Source organism: Lepidochelys kempii, chromosome 6 (genome assembly GCF_965140265.1).
Source record: "Lepidochelys kempii isolate rLepKem1 chromosome 6, rLepKem1.hap2, whole genome shotgun sequence".
Lineage (NCBI taxonomy): Eukaryota > Metazoa > Chordata > Testudines > Cheloniidae > Lepidochelys > Lepidochelys kempii.
The window spans coordinates 21,039,132-21,062,808 of record NC_133261.1 but is presented as its reverse complement, the minus strand read 5'-3'; positions in this window follow the sequence as shown (position 1 = coordinate 21,062,808).

Sequence of the window (23,677 nt, the reverse complement as noted above, 5' to 3'; positions counted from 1 at the left end):
ATGAATGCTGAAATAGTAAGATACGTATCGGAAAGCTACAATCGAAGAGATCAAGGGAGGTCTCTGTCTGTCTATCTCCTGCAGTCTGAACTGTCTGCAGCAGTCTGAACTAAAGTGGCAGGTGATGCCATGCACCCCTTTTCATACCCTGGGCTTTGAATGCTAAGGGAAAGGAACTCAAGTACTGCTACCAGGTGGTTCCACCATCCAAGCTACATCAATGAACATAACCCAAGAGTATGAAAATGCAGAGGATACTCATAGAAAACAAGACTTTATCCAGCTAGCTATGATGAATCTAGAAACTTTCAGAACTTCTGAGGCCCTTCCAGAGTACAAATAACGAGTATGAATAGATTAATTTTATGTATGTAAAGAGAAGAGGGCTCAGGCTGACCACATCCAAAGTGTGCCAAATCTCTTATCGGGGATTTAAAAGAAGGGGAAAATCCAGGAAGACAATTTTCTGATTGATATGTAAGGAAGACCTGGAGTCGAGCGTAAAACTATAGAACTATTTTCAAAATTTCTTTATTCTTGCAGAAAAATCAGGAAGTTCTTTACAGGAGAGAAGAGCTCTCTCTACCTCTGCCTGGCAATAATAATCACAATGAAAGAAGATTTTTTGAAAAAGAGCCTATGGGACAAGTGGCCATACCATGGACTAGAAGGGAGGAGGACCAAAAGATTTAGGGTATGTCTACACTTACCATTTAAAGCGCAAAAAGTCCCTTTTTTGGGCTAAAACCGTGGGAGCGTCTATATTTGTTAATGACTTTTTGTGATGAAACTCAGAAGTTTCACTGCAAAAAGAAAACCACTTTCACGAGAGACATATAGCTCTTACCGCTGTTGTTTTTGAGCTGCTGTGAAAGTGAAGACACATTCTACCAGTGTAAACTCCTTTTGGCCTCCAAAGGATATCCCACAGTTCCAAAGTGGCCACTCTGGCCAGCATCTCCGCTGCTCTGACACAAGGTAAACGGACATTCGCCCCTCCTTCTGTAAGCCCCGGGAAGTTTGAAACTCTCTTTCCCTTTGCTTGTAGATATGGCAGGGGTTTTTTAAAAAATGCCACAAAAGAAATAAGGAAGTAATACGACTGCTGGGACATGCTAGGGCAGCACAGGGCACTGAGCAGGGACCCAGAATGCCTTTCGCTCACCCCCCCACTTCCCACAAGACTTATCGAGAGAGCTGCACTGTGGGATAGCTGCCCTACAGTGCTGCTCTCATCGGCGATGGAAGTGCTGCTAGCGTAAACACTTTCTGACGCCTAAGGAATTGAGTGGGTACACAAACCAGCGCTCTACTTTCACCGGTTCCCTATCACCGGTGAAACTTATAGCGCAAAACTCTACAAATATCCTTAGGCTACACAAAGGGTTTACAGAGCAAAATGTTAGTTTCAGGTGAGATTACAACCATAAAAAAAAACATGTGACAAGGGAATGGGACCAAGTATGTGCCACTTTAATCACCCTTAAAGTGGAAATTTGTCCCTGAAAGTTGCGGGCAGACAATACAAAATCCAATCCTGCTTGAAGAAACTCTTAAAATTGAGACATTTGAGATTGTCTTAGGTGAAATTTTTATAACTGAGCAGAACTGAGAAGAAGCTGCCCACAAACTACTAAGAGGCTTTGGAAGTGACCACACACAGTTCAGTACATAATTGACTTTTGGGTTTGGGCAGCAAAACAAAAAAATTGGGGAAAATATTTGGTTGTGAACATTTGCAGAACTTCTCAGCAGATTGGAAAAGTCCATTTCAATCTGTGTGTACCTAAAGGATAATAGGATTATAAGGAACAGACAACACGGATTTGTCATGAACAAATCATGTCCAACCAAACTAATTTCTTTCTTTGACAGGGTTACAGGCCTAGTGGATAGGGGGAAGCAGTAAGCATGAAATATATTGATTTTAGTAAGGCTTTTGAGACATTCCCACATGCTAATCTCATAAGCAAACTAGGGTTTGCTCAGTGGTTTGAGCATTGGCCTGCTAAACCCAGGGTTGTGAGTTCAATCCTTGAGAGGGCCATTTAGGGATCTGGGGAAAAAATTGGGGATTGGCCCTGCTTTGAGCAGGGGGTTGGACTAGAAGACCTCCTGAGGTCCCTTCCAACCCTGATATTCTATGAACAAAAATGATAAAAGGTTTAGAAAACCTGACCTATGAGAAAAGGTTAAAAACACTGGACACATTTAGTCTTGAGAAAAGAAAGACTGAGAGGGATCTGATAACAGTCTTTGAATATGTTAAGGGCTGTAATAAAATTTGATCAATTCTTCTCCATGTCTACTGAAGGTAGAACAAGAAGTAATGGGCTTAATTCTGCAGCAAAGGAAATTTGTGAGATATCAGGAAAAACTTTCTAACTATAAGGTAGTTGAGCTCTGGAATAGGCTTCCAAGGGAGGTTGTGGAATCCCCATCATTGGATGTTGGACAAACACCTCTCAGGGATGGTCTAGGTTTATTTGATCCTGCCCTAGCACAGAGAGCTGGACTCAATAACTTCTAAAGGCCCCTTCCAGCCCCAAATTTCTATGATTTCAGACCACCGTGTGTGTACGTGTCTACCCTATAACCTTTTGCCTAATGGTTAGGTCACTTGCTTAGGATGTGGGAGATTCAGGTTTGAATCCTCACTCTGGAGCAGGGACTTGAACTCAGGTCTCCCACCTGCCACGTGGGTATCATAACCATTGGGCTACACGGCTACTCTGTTCTCAGTCTCTCCTGTTGAAGCTGTTCCACTTTGTGTAAATACTTAAATATTCACTGAGACAAAGAGAAAGAACACGAAATATTCTGTAGCCTGGTATTTAAGGCATTCACCTCAGCAGTAGGAGATATGAATTCAAATCTTCTCTCTGCTTGATTCAGCATGACTTTGAGGCAAATAGCCTTACCTCTTGTCTTATGCTTGCTTGTTTATTTACATAGACTACCACAGATACAATGTCAATTCAAATTAAAAAATAACTGGGTTTTCAACCCTTTGATGAAATAACAGAATGTATCTAACAGTACACAGCTCCAATCTGCTGTTGTGCCATTTTGACCCACTTGGTCCACACTGAGGTGGCACACCATCCCTTCAGATTGGCATCTGTGGCAATTTATCTACTGCAGGTTGGTCAAGGGAATGCACATTCCTGAATAGGTTGTCAGAGTCCTCCTCCTACTGTAATAACTCCTTAATTGCTAGGGATAGATGGCTGGGATGTGAAAGAGGATGGAATGGTTGATCCCACTGAGTGAAGAATAAGTGAAAAACTGGTCAATCACAAGAGAATTACCCCAGTGTAGGGAGATCCTCTCATGGTGGAGAACTGATTTAGTAGCCCAACACACACCCCTCAGCACCTGCTTTTGGCATGATCCCCAGCCTTTGGCAGCTGGTAAACCTTACAGAAGCCTAAAGGCTGTTCTAAGTTATGTTGGAGAACTAGACTAGTACACAATAGGCCCCGGTTCAACGAAGCACAAAGGGCATCTTTGCATCCCTTCATCCACCCCTAAGCTACATACCCCTCAGTTTTAGCAAAGCATCTATTCCAACATCTCGATCCCTCCCTGTTTCTGTGATTATCTGAGCCAAATACTTTGGGAGCAGCAATGTTTGGGCAGATTCAGGAAAAGACAAATACTCCTTCCCATCCTTCTGTCAATCCTTGTTCTAATAGTCCCCTGCAGGGTTCTGGGAGCTCAGTAGGGGATTACTAAAGTCTAGTGGTTCTAGATATTTGCTTCATTAATGAATCCTTTATCAAAACTGAAATGTCTGATGAAGTATGCCTCCTCTGAGGAAAAAGAGGATATAAGAGAAGGAAGAGAAGGTGGTTTAATCTTCCTCTCAGAGACCTTGGACCTTTTAAAGCTTTTCCTCTCAATCTTAACCTACATTACAGTGTGTGGATGGAGAAATAGAGAATTGAGAGGACACAGAAAGGAGGTAAGCAGACCTGCATAGGAAACTGAAGTAGCCTTAACATTGAGTGTGACTTTGGATTGATGAATAACCTGACCCACTAAGGAGAGGATCTCTGGATAAATCACCTCCATAAAACATTTCTTACATGATTAATAAGCCCTTTGGCATCCTAAAGCCCATGTTTTATGGTAAGAGTCTGATAGGAACATCCCCTGGCACTCCTGTGGGAAGAGGGAAAACTACAGTGCTGAGAACTGTGGTGCCCCCAGCCTCAGCAAACAAAACTCTCTGATGTGTGCCCTGAATTTCCTGGGACTTTCGAAGGGAAGAGGGGTTGAAATGCTGTGGTACTCCATAGAGTCAGGTTGGCCTTTGCGATGAAAGGAGGGGCTGGAGCATTCAGTCCAGTAAGGCAAACTTCCAGAAAAGTAAGAGGCCCTCTTTAAAGTGCTGCCGGCTCTAGAGGAGCACAAATGGCAAAAGTGGGACCACTGGTGCACAGTGTGGAAGATTTTTCAAAATATGCCACCTATCCTGAGAAGTTAAGGGGGAGGCTGAATTCCTAATGTTGACAAAGGTAGTGGTCTTACCACTGGAAGCCTGAAATGAAGGGGAGAGAGAACCTCCTGGTTTGTGACTGCTACCATGGGTCTTGCTGTTAGAAACTCTTCTGCCTGCCCTGTGAGAAAGAACTTCCAAGACTGCTCCAACTGTTTGCAAGAGAGAGCAAGAAGGGGATAAAAAATGATGACACTATGAGCCTGCTGGTAAGGAAATTTGTGTTCAGCCATGCCTGTCGCATTTTCTGCCTAACCAACTAGCTGATTGCTCAACAAAGAGCCACAGGAGTCAAGGTAGAAAACAAAATGAGAAAAGCAAAGGAGAGAGTCTGCAGAAACTGAAGCTGGGCAGGAAGAAAATACCTTGGAAGCTAGTGAGTGGTCACTCTGCTTAACTGTAGTGAAAAAACTATTAGAACAGAATGTTGTATATAACTTTTCAAGATTTCTAATTATAAATGTAAGTAATTACACTAGAATTATAATCATAAAAGAAGCACCAAATCTTTTAGGTCTAAAATTTCACTTAAAAGTGTTAAAGCACAGTAGGTAATGGCCTATTGACTCTAAATACCTAATTTAAAAAATCCACCATTCTATCACAACAAAATTTTTAAAATACTAACAAATCATTGCATTACTTATTCCACATCATACAAGATTTTTGTTCTGTTGATGCATATGCAGAGATGCAGCAATGGTTTAGTGTGTTACTGTGGACTAAACATAAATTTAAGACTGAGCAACTGTTGCGTAATAAATCCCATCTCTACCAGTAATTTTCTGTGTGGCAGAGTGAAATGATTTAAATCATCACTTTTAATCACAATTTAAATCAGCAAGCAGGAAACCTTGATTTAATCATTGATTGTAATCTTCTTCTGCATATGTACTTTTTAATTATTTTCCTAAAGAAACAATAATTCTCATTAGTTGGTAACCATTAAAACATGTTGATTTGCAAGTAAATATAGCCTTTAAACTACATTTGGTGCTTCTTTTTGCTAAACACAAGGACACACTATACCCATATACATTTAAGCAATTATATATCTTATCTTACATTTATTCACATTTCTTACTTACTAGATGATGATTCATTTTTTACTTGTGATTTGTGTCAAGCTCTATTTGGAAATTTGAATTCAATTAAAAATGAACAAAAAAGGCATTTTACAATGTTTTTAGTAGTTAAATAAAACTACCTTACCCTATCAAATCCTGGTTTAAATTTAAAACTAACTGATTTATTACACAAAGTATTATCTGTAGTTAAGTTAAATGAACTGAATATTTCTGGTCACCAATTCCTTCAGGATTTTAGATCTAGTAAGTCTCATCCTTTTACATCTAGTTTTTATTCACTGATTGGAAGAAGAAAACAAGCTTTTCTACTTTTTTCTTCAGCTGGTTTCTTAACTTTAAATGAACTAGTCATTGAACTGAGCTAGATGAATAAACCCAAATGTTCTCTCTGCACCTACAGAAGAGGCTCAAAAACTGGTTCAGCACTTCAACAAACTCTGGTTACAAGCGCTTAGTTAGTAACTTCCACCAATTCAGTGGTTTGACTTTCATTGAAACTTTAACATCAAACATGTACTGCTTAATATTTTAATTTAATTTAAAAGATTTAATTGTTTATTGTAAGTTTAGGCCATAACATATGTTGTTATAATTTCAAAGAGGTTTATTTTTTTAAGTAAGCCTCTTTGAAATTATAACAATATTTATTATTATTAACAATATTTATATTATATTATATAACAATATTATTAACCATATTTAATTTTAAAAAAATCCAATTATATAAAGTTTCTTTTTTTTTTTTTAATGAAATCATTTTTATCCACCCCACTGTGTAGCCTCAAACTTGTCACAGCCTCACTGCTTTTCAGTTCCTCTATCTTTAGTTACATATCTACAGTACCTTGTAGAGCTGTTGGGAGGATTACTATCTTTATGACATGATGAAAAAGGTAAATCACTACACAAGTGCTTTATACACAGCTTTCCAAATAGGGATTTCAATTTTTTTTTTTATTAATAGGCTGATTTCTCTTTAGCACAAGTAAGGAACACGTTTTGTCTGAATCAATCTGAATTAAGTTTTTAATAATAGTAAAGTCAACAACCATCATTCTACCACACACGACAAGAATAATTTCTAGTAATTCAATTGGATCACCCCCAGTTTTATTTACTTTAAAAAAATATTATTGACTTATTCCTGTTTTACTTCAGTTTTCAGGTTGAGAGATAAGAAATAATTAGTGTCTCATCACTTTTATTCCACCGACATTTCTTCAATAAACTATTCATGAATAGGCCCCCAAATGTGTAACACTAAACACATAATCGACTGTTTATGTGCATTAATAAAAAGTGAGGTTTTACCAAAATGATTTTTTCCACAGACAGTCCAAAAACCATACTTTGCAATTACAGTGCCTACCATCAAAATGATTTATAAATATTAAGTAAACCATAGAAGACCCTATGAATTAAGTAATTATTATCCTTATTCCACAAATGAGGAAATTGGGACAATTGTGGGCGAAAGCCAGATCTCTAAGCCTAGATTGGAATTTTAACCTCCAGACCAACAGTTCTCAAATATTTTGATAGCATGAACTACTTCTTAATAGAGAGAGTGTTCTTGCAAACCCATCCAATTCACAATTATAAGGTCTACCTCCCCTTTCATTGACAATCTCATAGCATCCCTGTGCCAGCTACAGAAATATCTTATATGGAAAACTAGTATTAAGGATAGGTTTCAGAGTAACAGCCGTGTTAGTCTGTATCCGCAAAAAGAAAAAGAGTACTTGTGACACCTTAGAGACTAACATTTATTTGAGCATAAGCTTTCGTGAGCTATGAAATGAGCTGTAGCTCACAAAAGCTTATGCTCAAATAAATTTGTTAGTATTAAGGATGTATTTCATGTATTTTTAGCTGCCTCTGAATGTTGTTTAGTATCTGGAAACAAGGATAGCCATATGATAGGATAGTGTTCTGTGGTCCATCATTTGGGAACCCCTGCACAAAACTAAACTCCCTCTTTATTTATAACCCTGTGGGGTGAAAAAAACCAACAAACCAAGCAAAAACCCATGTGTTGCCTTATGGCCCACTTTAATAACGGTTATAGTTACTAAATATACAGTACCTCCTTTATAAAGTAGCCCAATAATCCAAGGAGAATTCCAAACAAACAAAGAATTACAATAATAGGAATGTTTGATTCCTTCAGAATGGTTCTCAACAGAGCTGGAAATAAAGAGAGATTATTATATACAGAAACAGTATCATTGTATATAAACATGCATTTCTGATCAGAAGCAGCCCAACAGATCTGACCTGACATTCTCCTGTACGTGCTACCTGATTTTAGGTTTACAAACATGCTAACATAAGGGCTGTGGAAATTTACATTTAATATACATAAAATTAATGTTCAACCAGTACTTATTTTCATATCCAGGGCACAACTGCATGAATGTTCCTAGTTCCAGGTCTTGGTCTGGCTGGTAAGCACTCATCAGCATCCGTATTTCCCTTCAGCTCAAATGTACAAAGTGAAACAAACATAACAAATAGCACTCACTATATCTGCCAATGATATTTTATATTTTCTTCCTTCCCCCTTCCATTTTCTATATCTCGAACTGATTACCTCAATGCACCACCACCAAAATGTTTTATGGACATCTGAAAGAGCTTAACCAAATGGGGTTTTGAATAAACAGCAAAACAATCCAAAGTGTGAATTCACCATAGGGGAGGTATATAGTGGAGGCAGATTATGCAAATTCTGTAATGGGACTCTACAGAGGCAAGTTCTGAAGAAGTGTTCCAGTTAACCAGGATAGTGTTATTCAGCATTTAATTGTACAATAAAGCCAATTACTTGCTTCTTTTTCCTATTTTCAATATCAAGTCTAGTTGAAAATACACCAATGAAAATATACCAGTAAAAAATCTAGCCAACAAGAGCCATATTATCACCTCCCCAAAAACATTTGCCAAAGTTACATGTATCCAAATTCCCAATAGCCTTCTACTGTAGCATCTGAGTATATTCTTATTTAGTTCATGTGCTGCATTCCTAACAGTGAAGCACTAAAAACAAATAGCACAAGATACAAGTTAAGCATTATATAGTACTGCAACAACACAAAAAAGTTCCCCTGGACATCTTCAAAATGAGCATGGTAATACAGGCAAAAGTTTTGTAGGTATCATGGGCACCTAATACCTTTTTGAGCAGGGGTAGGCAAACTACGGCCTGCAGGCCAGATCCGGCCCATCAGGGCTTTGGATCTAGCCCGCGGGATTGCTACCCCTATTCCTGGAAGCGGCTGACACCACCTCCCTGCAGCCCCTGGAGGAGGAGGGGCAGAGGGCTCCGTGCACCTCCCTGCAGCCCCTGGAGGAGGAGGGGCAGAGGGCTCCGTGCACTGCCCTCACCTGCAGGCACCGCTCCCCCCAGCTCCCACTGGCTGAGAGCGGTGCAGGGCCAGGGCAGGCATGCAGGGACCCGGTGCACACGGTGCACGTTGCTGCCACCCCAGAGCCACTCCAGGTAAGCAGCACCAGGCCAGAGCCCACACCCTGAACCCCTCCTGCACCCCAGCTCTCTGCCCTGAGCCCCCTGACATGCCCCCCCTGCACCTAACCTCCTGCCCTGAGCCCCCTCATACACCCCACACCCCTCTGCCCCAACCCCTTGCCCTGAGCCCTTTCCTACACACCGCACCCCCTCCCACACCCTGCACTCCCTCCTGCAACCCAACTCCCTGCCTCAGCCCTACATTCATGGCCCTGCATGCAATTTCCCCACCCAGATGTGGTCCTCAGGCCAAAAAGTTTGCCCACCCCTGCACTTAACTATAGGACAATCGTAGTTTCAGTAATCACTTTAACTTTCAGCTTTATGCCAGCATTCAGAGTCTTCATAAAGTTCACCGACATGGTGGATTTATGCTAATCAGGCTCCCCTTTTTGCTGTTCAGGTTGCAAAGAAGAGGGGAAGAAAGGGCTCCCTTTTGGTCATAGAAAAATGCCAATGTTATTTAAGTTAAGGAAGACTGCATGGTCTAAGGTGCTTTTTATTTTCTGGGTATAAGGGCTCATTCCTTTACAGTCATCACTACTTCATTGGTGGAAAAATTCAGCTTCTGTGGAGGTGATCTGCCATGCAAAAACCTGGCATTCAGTCTATTCTTTTACTTGCCGTTTCACAGTCAATGTCAACATATCAGCAGACTTGGCTCTTTGGAGAAAGGGTCTCGGGACCATGATCCCAGGCACTACCTAGTTCCGTAATCTTAGTAAGCCTGTCCAAGGTTCACCGGGGTGCTACTAATTATAGCACAGGTGGCAATCCCGCGGTCCGGATCCAGTCCACGGGCCATAGTTTGCCCACCCCTGGTTAAGTGGAAGTATTTTAGATACAACATGTATGTGCAGGTAGAAATCAGTCAGGGCCAGCCTCAGGGATGGGTGACATGGGTGACTGCCCAGGATGATCACAAGGGTGCTGAGTGTGGCAAGCTGACAGGCTTGGGCTGCAGGAGTGGGTGTGCATGCAGCTGAACTCGGGGCTGCCAACCTGGCGGGGAGGTGCAGGCAGCAGGACCAGCCCCTGGGTCCCCCCTTCCCACAGGCAGGGTGGTCAGAAGTGTATGCCTAAGCGAGCCCTCGGGGCTCAGAAACTCCTCCCTCTGCAGTCCTTCCTGCTGGTAATGGGGGAAATGGGGAACCCGAGAAGCTTATGGGGGCTGGGGTGATGGAGGGGAACCTAGGGGCAACAGAGGGGAGCCCATGGGCACCAGGCACACCAAATTTGCTCAGAGTGCCATTTTCCCTAAGGCTAGCCCTGCAGTCAGTGGTCTTTGAGATCTGCATCCATTGCTGATGAAAAAAAATACAGACCCTGGCCTTTGCCCATCCTAGAGCTGGGGGTTGGAGCAAGTCTTGCTTCACTGGCATTCAAAACTCTTCTCAGCCAGTTTGGATCTATTCCTTTATTCTCTTCTATGGTAAGACCTCTGTAACCTTTAAGCAATGATGGGTTAGATCAGCAAACCATATACCTCAGACAAAAGAAATGGACAGCTAAGAACTTAATTTTCTCTCTTCCTGATATCACTAAGTCTGTTGGTCCTGTAAAGGTGGAAAACAATTAACAGAAAAACTATGTAAAAAATAAGGAAAGCCAGAATTTAAGGAGAAAAAGTTTAAAGAGCAGGGATATACTACAGCATGGAGTACCTTTCTATTCAATACCTCATCAGCAGAAGCTTGAAACGTTCAGCTTCTAGTGCTTTGTAAAGGTAAGTAAACTTGCAGATTTAAGATGATCATACAGAGGACTGCACAGACCACGAAGTAGCAGGAGATCAGGAAGAGCGTACCCAAAGTGTCCTGAGTACGTTCTGTTTCTGAGATCTTTAAAAATCTTGCGATGTAGTTCCTTTATACATTATATGATGGTGCCTCCTCTCTCTTTTAACTTTTTTCTTTCTTTATCTGGAATTACACTGGAACCGAGTTCTTCTGTATGGTTTAGTTCTCTTCAACCAAATATGTAGAGCTCATTTTACATCTAATTTTGGTTATTTTCTCTCTTTATGATGATTACACATTAGGGTGAATAGCCCACAAAAGCCTATGCCCAAATAAATTTGTTAGTCTCTAAGGTGCCACAAGGACTCCTCATTTTTGTTTGTTTTTTTTTAATAATTGAAAAGGTTAACATAGCTCAAGCAGAACTGCATTTGGTTCCAGATTCAGGTTCCAATTAGTGGCTTGATTCCTGCTGTTTTTGGAACCTCTTCATTATATAAAAATGTATGATCATTTTTTTTTTACCAGGAGGGCTAGAAGTGGAGGATTGTTGAGGGGATGTGAGCAGGGAGATAACAGAAGAAAGAAAAGTGGTGCTTGTGGAAGTCAAGCGAGACACATAAAAGGAAGGAGATGAACAATGATGAGGAAGAAGAGTGCAGAAGGAAGTTGAGGTAGGAGGAGAGAGGTAACAAAAGGAGCCGAGAAACCCAATGATACAGCTTGTGCATGAAGTTGGGCAGTGAAGGTCACAGCGAGAGGGCAAAAGGTTAGAGATAAAAGGTGAAACTAGTCAAAGTGAAAAGTTAAAGTCTAGATGATGTCATAATGCATTTAGGCCTGATCCATTTCCAATAATTAACCACAGACTTCACTGACACACATGCTGAGATGGACTGGTATCACACAGGCCAAGCAGGTGATTTTCTATTCCCAGAGGCCTGCAAGGTTCTCTTGGGTTGAGAGGAACAAGCTGTGCTACATCCATCCAATACGGGACTGTGCCTGCTTGCTATCATTTCAATATTAGGAGCCCATAAGTGTCTTACCTCCCACAGCACAGCTCACAAATACCAGCAGCACAACAAATGGCCGCTTCTTCCATATGATATGGTATTGTCCAAAGAACTGGGAGTCCTCTGAGTACCTCCTGCTTAAGGGGCCCTGAGGCAGAGAGGGTGTGACCCAGACATAGCTGCTGTTTATGGAGCTCATCCTGCCTGAGCAACTCACTGGGCTCACAGACGGGGACCCAGCCCAACAGCCATCACCACCCCCGGGGGGGAGAGAAGGGGCACCACAGCTCTGGCCTAACGCCTAGCGGGGCCTTCTCCTCACTGCAAGGAGGGATTCCCCCTGGCCCACTGCAAAGGCTCAGCGCAGGGTCCTGGGAGCCCTTTTCCCACCGAGTCCTCAGAAGGTGGGTGGTGAGGGGCTGGCTCACAGCTGGCGGCCCCAGGAGCCGGATCCCTCTGCCAGGCAGCGCCCAGGCTCAACTTTTCCCGTTCCCACAGGGTCCACCCGAGCCCTCTCTCGGCTAGTTTCAGGCCCGGCCTCGCCCGCCCTTTCAGGTGCTCAGCGTGGCCGTGTTCGCGCGAGGAAGCCTCTGCAGCTGCGCCACCGCCGACTGCTGCGCCGGTCGGGGTCGCGGGCGTGGCGCCAGAGCCAACGCAAGCCCCCGCCCGCCGCGGCGGCCGTTAGGGTTTGAAAGTCCTCCGGCGCGCGCGCGCCGCCCTCCCTCCCTCCCTCCCTTTCGCCCGTCGGCGCGCGCGAACCCTGGGAATTAGAAGGCGGCTGTCGAAGCTGCCCCTGGCCGGCCGGGTGGGCGCCTCCCCTCAGCGGCGTGGGCGCCGGGTTCACCGGCTCTAGCCGCCGTTGGGTTCGAAGCGCCTCCAGCACGCGCTGCCAGTTTTCCCCGAGCGGAGCGGGTCATCCTGTAGGAGGCAACCAGCGCGCGGCGAAGGGGACCAGCTTAGGCAGAACCTTGTGGCTCCAGGACTCGCCGTGACTCCCTCCCAGGCTGGGGGCAGGGGCTTCTACCCCGTGTCCCCTCCAGCCCTAGGGTTATGAACCCCCTGTGGCCGCCGCTCTCCCCCTTTAGAGCAGGGCTGGTGAGAGGAGGAGGGCAATATTAAGTAGAGCTGGTCGATTTCCCCTCCCTCCAAACTGAAAAACAACCCAGACTCTTCCCCATTGTGTCAAACATTTTGAGAAACGTTTTTTCACCCCCCTGCAACTCACATTTTATGTGTTCTCCGCTGGGAAAAATTGGGGGCAGGGGGTGTGAAAAGAGACTACTCCACTTTCACTTTTTAAACCTAATTTTTAAAAATCCCACTTTCCCAATGGAAAAGAGGGTGAGATGGAGTAAAAACGTGTGAGAAAGTGTGTTTTGTTCCCCCCCACACACACTTCCACTCCCTCCTCCCCTTTTTCCACTCCAATAAAGGGAGAAACCAAATAACTGACATGTTTTGTTTTGTTTTTGTCAGAAAAACAAAGTTTCCACAAAATCTTAGTTTTATTCAAAACCACGTTTTCAGCTAAAACTTTTACGGAAAAATTTTCACCCAGTGCTAAAATCACCATCAAGTAGGTGGGTTGGCCAGTTGGCTGCAGATGAACAGGCCATGGAGTCCTGTTGTGTCCATGAGTCACACCTCCCTGCTAATGATGAGGGAGGCTGCAACCTACTCCATCCAGCAATGCAAAAAGGCCACCTTAACTGGGTAGCTGAGGATTTCCTCGGTGCAGGGAAATCTCTGGGTGGTTTAATGCCAATGTAAATGCTTCTGCCTGGCCCTGTTGGGAGAGCAGGGGGCATGGTCAGAGCATGCTGCAGTATGGCAATCCCTGGCTCTCATGAAAGCTCTGGAGGATCATTGCTGCTGATGCAAGATAGAACAGCCCCAGGGCTCTTGGGGGAATAGATCTGTACCTGAGGCTTTTTGTAAATTGCCAGCAAAGCACTTCAGCCGGAAAAATATTCTGCAACACTGATTTTAGTCAGATACTGAATAAGACCAAATTGGCTTTTTTCCACTGCTGCTATCTGGAACTGTTCCAAACAAGCTGAAATGTAAAATCTTGTTTTATTCCAAGGGGAAAGGATGCTTCATTTGCTTAAGCACTTTAGACATTTTAAAAGACCAAATACACGGTGAAGATTTTATTTTTACTTTGCCAAAAAATAAAAAAGTTTCCAGGCCACTTGATAGCAGAACTGTTTTCTCTGTTGAATTCATGATGGTCTTTCTTTGAATTAATATTATATGAATATTCAAGAAGACAACACAAAACTACTGTAGTGGTGTCTTTTTTACTCTGCATAGGACAGAGCTTTGGTATTGTTGACATTTTTACTCTGCAAAGCTCCAGGAAAAGATCAGGTGCAGAGTCGGCATACTGGCCTTCTTCCCCCTTAATCTACTGAAAATACTCTAACGTATTACGGCCAGATTTTCAAAAAGAAAAAAGGGCAATATGCCACATTATATATCAAAAGTGTCAATGTAGGTTATGATCCTGAAAGCTGTTGAGCACCTCATTTTCCACTGAAAGTTGTAGAAGTTGTTGGTACTCAGCACACGAAGGTCAAGTTCATAGTGTCCAACTGTGGTACTTAAGTAAGCAAATCTCCTCTTGACTACAATGGTGATAGGACAATTATAACTTCAAAGTAATTCTGGATTTGTACAACTTCTGTTGAGTAATGCTTGTCAAAATTTCATGGACTCCACCATTTCAATAATCAAAAATTCTGTGAAACTCCATGCTTAAAGGAAATCAGACTGAGCCCAACCATGACTTTTCTGAAGGGAATACAAAATACCAACTTTTCCCAAAATCAGTACTCAAGATGTGAAGTAATCCCCTAAAACTGAACTGTTTGATTCAGTGACATCCCACTTAGATAAGAAATCAACTAAGTTACTCCAGGATTGAATTGAGGCTCATATGTCAAAATATCATGCTAATTCCATTTCATATTGCTGATTTTTTTTTAACTCTTCAAGGTACTGAATCTGCCCTTTATATTTCATAACTGTATATCTTCCTTGTATATATCTCCTTTTTATGTTGTGTATAATTCTAATATACCTCAATATCAAAAATGCATTGTACTTGATTTAAATATCAACTTGTATTTTAAAGCTCATTTTGTATTACTTTGAATGGGTTTTATGTTTGAATTAAAGATGGTTACTGATGATGCTACAGTTTTACTATGGTTGATTGTAATTTAAAACTTATTTTGAAACGGATAATATTTAGATTTATCAACTCTATTCTCAACTTTAAAATAAAGCATCTAAGAAAAAGTATGCTAAATAGACGTCATTAATTCAGAATAACTGAAATAAAGTCTCTGCAAAAATCACAGCATCTGTAGAATAATAGTTTGGTTCTCATCTAAATGCAAAGCTATAATTCAATCATAGGAACCTATTGCATCATGAGTCATGAGCACAGTTTAAGAGTTTTCTAAGCAGCTACAGAAATTTCAATTGAGTTAGTATGCTGTTGTTTTCAAATAAACTAATATTCTTTGTAACACAGACAAGAATTATTAAAAGCAGTCAATCTTCAGATTGTTTAATATTAAAATTCATCAAATAGGAAGTAAATATTACTTTATCTGATGTACAGAAAGAATATAATAGAGTATGATGAAGCATCTAAGAATATCATGCAAATGTATACAAAGAATTATTCACATGGGTACCCCAGTAAACATAATTCCTCAAAATACTTCAGACTCTTCGTGCTTCTGTCAAATCATAGTTTGAATTGAGGAGCTTCAACACTATTTTATTTCTAGAACATAATACAGACTATTCGTTGTTTCTTTTCTCCAGAATGAGTGATGATAGGAGACTTTAGACCATGCAGACCTCCAGCTTAATTTCAGACTGCACCCCTCAACTTTTTCTTGAGAAATATGTAAGAATATGCAAGACTCTGTTTTGATCGTTTCTCGGGATACATTACTGTGTACTGTAATTTATTTTAATCATATTCCTCTTGATCTTTTATTCTGTTACTCCTTTTTTTTATAAAATTAGTGTAAATTAATGTGTCCCATGTACCAAATGTCATTTTTTTTAAATTATGTAACATGGCCTGGTGTAGTGAATAGATGTATTGTAATAGTATATGTAGTATACATAACAGACCTAGTACAAATCTGATTCAGATAACAGCTAGAAATTATTAGTTGATATAAGTTTAACTTGAATGAGAAAATAGCCCTTTATTTAGTAAAAATTTGTAATATTTAGCTCTATTTGACATTGAGCTGCAGAAGCTAAATGGACAGATGATTCACTGAGCCAAAATTGAGCACATTCACCCTGCTTCACTGCATTAGACCAGAAGTACAAAATGTAGAAATAAGAAAACAGTGGCAAAGGCTTTGGAAGGACAAAGAAAATTACCTTTCTCTTATTACTATCCATTTTCATGTTTTTCCATCCATTTTCTCTTTTCTTGGTTTGTTAAAGAAAAAACAGCCTCTACAGAGGTGAAAAAATGTAAAATAATCTAGAGGTTTTGTGGGAGACCTATGGAATAAATATTCCATTCAATAAACTACACAAAAAGAAATTATGAGGTTGCAAACTGAAGTTCTATATCATCTTCATATCAGATGCGAACAGTGCCAACTCCAACATGTCCAGCATCTTGACTAAAATAGTCAAGATAATCATGAAGGGCAGCTGGATGAAGCTGAAAACTGAAAAGCCTGGTATGATGTTGGTAGGGAAGGTAAAGAATTTGCCACCTCTATAATGTTATCCTCCATTGAGTGTAAGTCCTTAGATCATTAAGACAGTCCACAGCCTTGTGGCCACATTGGCCTCCTTACTGCTTCTGGATACTGTGACAATTAGGGTCCAGACACCACAGAGGGAAAGCAGGGGCTCTTATTCCCAAATATTAAGCAATTAAATCAGCTGATTGTATACAATATTATTGTACTATAAAAGTGTATCAAGCAAGGTCTTCTCTGAAAGCTGGTGACATACTGGTTACAAATATCATTGTGTGATGCATCTATGAGTGGTGTATAAAGAGTTATGTATGTGTGCTGGAAATATGTTCCTAAAATATGTTGTGGAGTGTTGATAAACCAGCCTGCATTATACAAAGGAATGTGGATGTACCTGTCTGGGACAAGCTTTGTAAGCCAGAGGACAATGAAAGTATGTTTATTTATAAGGTAAACAAAGGTAACAAACTGCAGCTTGATGAGCACATCAGGGGACAGAGTTTGCACCCCAGGAAGTCTTCCTGGCTCTTGAGCCAAAGACAATGGACTTTGGAAAATAAAAAGGGGAGCAGAAAGACATTCTAATTATCCATCACTTAAGGGGCATATGGAACAGCATCCTCTGAGCCTGTGAAAGTTGGGTCCTCTTGGCCTGAAGGGAAAAAAAGTGCTGATAACTTGCTGTGAGAAACAGTGAGAAACTGGTTTAGACAAAGGTATACCTTGCTAGGATTAAGTTTGTCACTAGAAAAAAATGTTTTGTTTGTAACCATATCTGTATCTTTTTCTCTTGCTTAGTAACACTTAAATCTCTGGTTTTTATTAATAAACTTACTCTTAGTTTTATTACAAAACTATCTCAGTGCTGTGTTATTACAGCAAAGTGTGAGTTTTCAGCTAACCTAACAGGCTGGTATGTGCCCTATCTCTTTGCAGGTGGCAAACTTCATAATTTCTGTGAGAGGAACAGGACACTGCATACAGACGTCTCTGGAGGAACTTGGGAGCTGAGGTTCACTGTCAATTACCTGCAAGGCAAGATTCAGATTGGCAGAGTCTCCAAGAGTTTGCTGGTGAAACAGACAGATTAGTCTGGGATAGAGGCAGGGAGTTGACACACAGTCTAATCTCCAGAAAAGATCTCACTTGCTGAGGCAGAAGTGTCACAGTGGGTTACAGTTTTGGGTGTCCTGAACAGAACATCACAGATAATCAAATAGTTGTGGCTACTAAATACACCATTTTCCATCTTTCTGACAAGAAGCCTGTGCCTCCTCCTTGCAGATTTAGACCTATTGACAGTAACTCATTCATTTTTGATCTCCAGGCTTGATTACTGTAATTCTCTGTGCCTAGTTGTTAAACCACCAACCTAATAAAAAGGTAACTACAGTTTCAGAACACAGCAGCCTAGCTGCCAGGCTGCTTAGCAACACAGGCTGCAGAGAGTACATCACCTCAGTACTTCAATGCTGTCCGCACTGGCTGCCTGATGAATACTGTGATGGATTCAACGTTTTGGTCCTATATGGAATGGACCCAAATTACCTGAAGGGCTGATTCACACTATGAGATCATGACTTCCCATAACTATGTTCTACTACAAATTTAACCTCAGACGTGCAGTAGACAGAACTTTCTTGGCCACTAGCCCACAAATCTAGCATTCACTCCCAGAAGATTACAGGATAATCATAAACCAGAGTATCCTCAAGGCAAAATGAAAAATGTGCTGTTTTGAACAAATTTTTCCACAACAGTACCACATTAAAAATAACTAGTCTCTCTCTAATTGACTTGACAAAAGAGAGAAAGAGAAAAATAAATATCTTTATGTATACATTGTAATTTTGGGAGGTGTTCAGATATGATGTTGCGGGTCCATATGAGTAGGTACATAGGTAGAGATTTTCAAGTCTAGAAATGCCAAAGTTAATGCTTCTTACACAACCTTTACCCCTGTGTACAGGCATTATGACAGGCTTCCATTATATGATCACATACTACTTATCTACAGTACCTATAACTCATTCTGTGTGAGGATGGACAGTGCTGTATGAATGAGGTAGCTTTTAATATCTGTTTTTAATCTTCATTGTTCAATTGTGGCCTCATGTCAAATACATTGGACACTATGCAAGTCCCAAACAGAATGAGGTAGGGTTCCTCCTTCCTGGCTCAGTCATTGCATACCAGTCAAATTCTATGGTGAAGGAGGCACTATACCTCCAGAAACCTACCTCATTTACTACAGAATCCTGCCTTATTCAGGGTCTTACCTGTATATCGCAAGAGGAAGCAGTCAATGATCATACATGAAGTTGGGCATCTCTTCCGTGATTAAATAATGTATGGCAGAAACTTTTGCCACTAGCCTTGCATTAAGAAGTATGAAGCAGAGAGTCTGAAAGCTAATGCCTTGAGCTCTCACGATGAAACCTCCAGAGAGACGGATTGAATTGATAATTGTTTTACTAAAGCCCTATGTCTGAAGACTTTCCCCTTGTCTATTCCATATTATCATTATTTTTATCTTATTTATTATTTGTATGATGCCAGCAAGGTGTCTGGAGGTTTATAAGCATGTACAAAGGTAAGTTTCCTGCCCCAAAAAGTTTATGATCCATACTGACAACATACAGACCCAGGAGGAGAGAACAGGAGTTGACAAAAGAAGAGTGATTGGCTGGTGAAATTTCAGTAGACATCACAGGAACCAGACAGCCAAAGGTCGGAAACAATTATCTCATCCTCCCTTCACATCCCCAACTCACCACTGCATTGCTTAGTCTTCTCAACAATTGAAAAGATAGAGATATCACAGCTGGGTTCTCAAGGAAGCACCTCCAGGACAAGGCACAAGATCCAGAAGGCTTTACAGAACATGTAAACACTCCACATCAAAAGGCCCCCAATCAGATGAGAGAAAAACTTCAATCCCACTTCCACATACATAGGAACTATACCCCCTTATGTCAGTGATCCAGCTGCCAAGACTAGGCAAGTGGAAAGGTCTGCCTCAGGGATAGTGCTCAACCCCTTTGGTTCTCCTGCCACACAGTGCAGATTAACTTTAAAATCCAGAAAATCCTCCGCCACATACAAATACCCTTAAAATAAGGAGAAACAACAAACACCATTGTACTTATAATGGAGATCAGATACACACAACCAAACCGGATCCAACTGATAATACCCAATAAACCATCCTCATCCCAGCCATCCCACCTCAACAAGCCACTCCATTCATAATCACAACTTTTACCCCCTCCCCTTCGCCACAACTTTATCCCTGTTTTCAACCCACAAATTACCTTATACTTCACATCCCTTCTAGGAAATGCATCATCATGTACATCAAACTCAGTAATTCAGGCACCCTCAAACAGATTCTTAAATCATTCTAACATTTTGAGTCCTTTTTTGACTACTACTGTGCAGATACATTCATTGAGCTGTCCACAATGACTGCCCCTCCCATCTGCAACTCTTTTCCCTGAGTGGTTGCAGTTAATTTACAACCCAGCAATATCTATGAGTAGTTCAAATGGCTCCTTTCAATGTGCCCTGCTTTGCACTTGTTCGACATGACTTTCATGTATTATCAAGTTGCCAGTCACCCAGTTATCCTTCAGGTTCAAATAACCACTACAGAGCAGCTCTGCAGCCTGGGGGAAGAAAATTTCTCCTTGCAGAGTTCCTCAGTACCTATTTCAGTTACTTGTACTGGATGCTTGGAAGAAGATTTGACCTACCTTCAACACAGGACCTAGGCCTGATCATGTGAATTAAACGGTTGACCCTCCCCTTTGTTCCAGAAATAAAATTCAATGTAATTAATTACTCTTTCAACGTTTAGATAAGTATATTTTGCTGCAATCAAATCAGCCCATCTCCTCCAAGATTAAATTGTGTTTCTTTCACTTGCAGGGATTCTTTGAACAACTTAGTAAAATACTGAATAAAAGAGGATTCACTGGGTGTAATGTACTTGGAGTTTCATAAAGATGTTAAAAGTGTCCCTTATAGGGCTGGATATTTTAAGCAGCTGTCTTGCAGGTATAACGTCTAAGAACCACATTCTGATACCCTTATTCACATTAACTAGTATCTTACTCCCCAAGTAGTCCCATTGATTTTCATGGGACTACTTTTGGAATAATCGAGTCAGCATCTGGTCCTGAATTTGGCTCCATTTCATCCATGTCTACAAAATGTTCCCAAAAGGTATAAATGCCACCTCCCATTGGCCCAACTCCTTCCCTTCACCTTTCCTGCTGACCTAACTCCCTTTTGCCATGCCATCCCAGCTCCTGGGCCCCAATCACATTTGCAAGGTTCACTTCTATTACTTCTTCCCAACTTCTGGGCCCCTCTTCTGTTTTATCCCTGACTAGCTTGCCTCCTCCTGCCATCCCTGTGACTTTATCATTAAACTCGCCAGAACTTTTCACATCAAGGGCTTGATTCAACACTGTTATTCTAGTTTTCTGATGGTGTAACTCTCTTGAAATCAAAGGCAATATACTGACAAAAACTGGAATACCGGTGGTGAAACAGGAAGTAGGCCTACAAATTTTCCCTTTAATGGCTTTGTAAAACTCCTAACCTGCACAAGACTCTATTAAGAGAAACATATCACCGCAGGATAAGGGGCAAAGTCGTATCATATTGCAGCCCCTCTCCTTAATGGTAATATATTTTGGGGCCTAGCAAATTGGTTTCTGGTTGGAGGACAAATCAGTTATGCAGAGTTTGGGTGTTTCCTTAGTACATGTTGTTTATTTTACATTATGTACAGCAGTCCTTGAATACAGGTGGTCATAAAGAGCATGCTGGCAAACCTCCCTTTCAGAAATCTCAGCCCAAACACCAGAGCCAACTTTGTACAAAGAACTGATTCTAGTTAGATTAAAGCAGAAAGCAGACTCTCTTGCTGTGTGCAACAGCTCCCCACACAAGAAATTACATCACAAAACGAACAACTGCACAGCTGGTATTCAAAAACTGCTAACATGACAGTAAGAAGAATGTATAAAATTATGTGTAACAGTGCCATCTGGTGATTCCCACCATTACAATATATTGAAAACTAGTTATAGGAAATGGAGTAACAATAAATGGCTGTTCCTCGGATTGGTGAAAAATAAAGAGTGGAATATCTCAAGGTTAGTATTACAGAGTGCTAGCGAAAAACAGGTGACTCAAGCAATACAAGGAGCTGACTTTTCCTAGGGACAGAGCATTCTGTTTTTCTGCTACAAGCCCGGCTAACCTGCTAATTTGAGAAACAAGAAGCCTGAACGCACCTCCCTTGCTTCCAGTACAAAGTGCAGCCACTACAATTCACTAGACCAAGTCATGTTTTTGTTTCACAATTCTAAGACTTGCTGAGGAAAAATGGTTGAATTTTTTTCACTGTTCCAAAAATATCAGCTCATTTTTCTTCTGACATATGAAATACCACTTATTTAAAAAGTAATATCTTAAGATGCAATATATTATAGAATACTGTAGCTATGTATTTTTTTGTGAGAGACAGTTGTACAATAAATTAGAAGCATCCAATCCCTCATGTATAGAATTACAGATTTTTAGATGCCGTTTTATTTCCAAATTTGTGCTGTTGGACCTAATCCAAAACCCACAGAACTCAATGGAGAGACTCCCATTGACTTAAGTGGGGTTTGGATCAGGCCCATTAGAGTGTTGTCTGATGGCAAAATTCTGCTCAGTACCAGACATAATTTTGACAGTCACTGCAAACTATATGAAGCCCTTTCCACCCAATAAATAAGTAAGTAAATAAATAAATGGACATGTGAGAAGATCACCCCAGTGATAAAAGTGATCATTTACCCAGACAAATGGCTGTTTTTTAAGCTTATATAGAAAAGCAGGTTTAAGTCTAATTTCCAGTTCTTCTGCCGGAGGAGTAAGGTTTATAATTCCTACAGAATAATAATAAATAATAATAAAGACTAATAACATTCTTGACAGGGAAAATTGAGAAAATAAGAACAGCAGTTGCAGGAATGACTGGTAAAATTATGTAATTGACACTAACCTGAAGATATAGGTTTAGACAAAATGTATAATGGCGAAATGATGGATTAAACCTTTGAGAGTATAAAGAGGCTTTCATCTACTTCTGATTCCAACAAAGATGAGATTACTTTATGACATGATTTGACAAATTGATGCAAGAATTATGCTGATAAAAGAGAATAAGAGTCACAAGTTAAAAATATATTGTTCCAAATACATTTGAGAGGGACATGTAGAACAAATGCAGCCAAAGATAGCAAAATTAATGCATTTTTATTATAATGCTGCTTAAATCTAATTTTTCACACCTTTGTCCTTTTATTTTAATACACAAAGAAAACATTTCGTGTAATACAATAGCCTCAAAGTTAGAAATGAAAGTAACTGATGAAGGCTAGACAATTTCATAAAAAATGCTTCACTGGAGAAGTTAAAATAAAAGGCACTTTGCAAAAATTATCTTGCTATTTCCCAGATGCTTTTACACATCTATCTAGTCTGAATTCTAAGGGTCATGCAGGTCCTGGCTGACAGAATATCCCCAGTAAATGACATGAAGTGTTGAATAAGATTTGCAAAGTTTACTCTTCACATTGATGTGCATTCATATTTAAATACTGCGAGAAATAAACTACACCCAAATTATCCACATAAGACTGTAGAGCTGCATTTTTACATCAGGGTTCTAGTGACATGTTTAAACTAATATAGCCCTGCTTTTCCTGCCACAGGGAGAACATAATGGCAGGTAGGGGGGAGACCTAGACCAAGATATGACCTCTTCCTCTATCCTGAGTTTTGCTACACTCTAGTAAAAACACTACCTGCCTTTAAACCTATGAGGGATACTGTATCTCACACTGTTCAAACCCCTTCCTTCCACATATTTATTCCTTTGGCACAGCATATCCTAGGAGCTGTAGAAGAGTGAGGTAGTGTCTAGTCTATCTTGTACAATACAATTAAATTACCAGCAAAATTGTGGTAAAGTAGAAA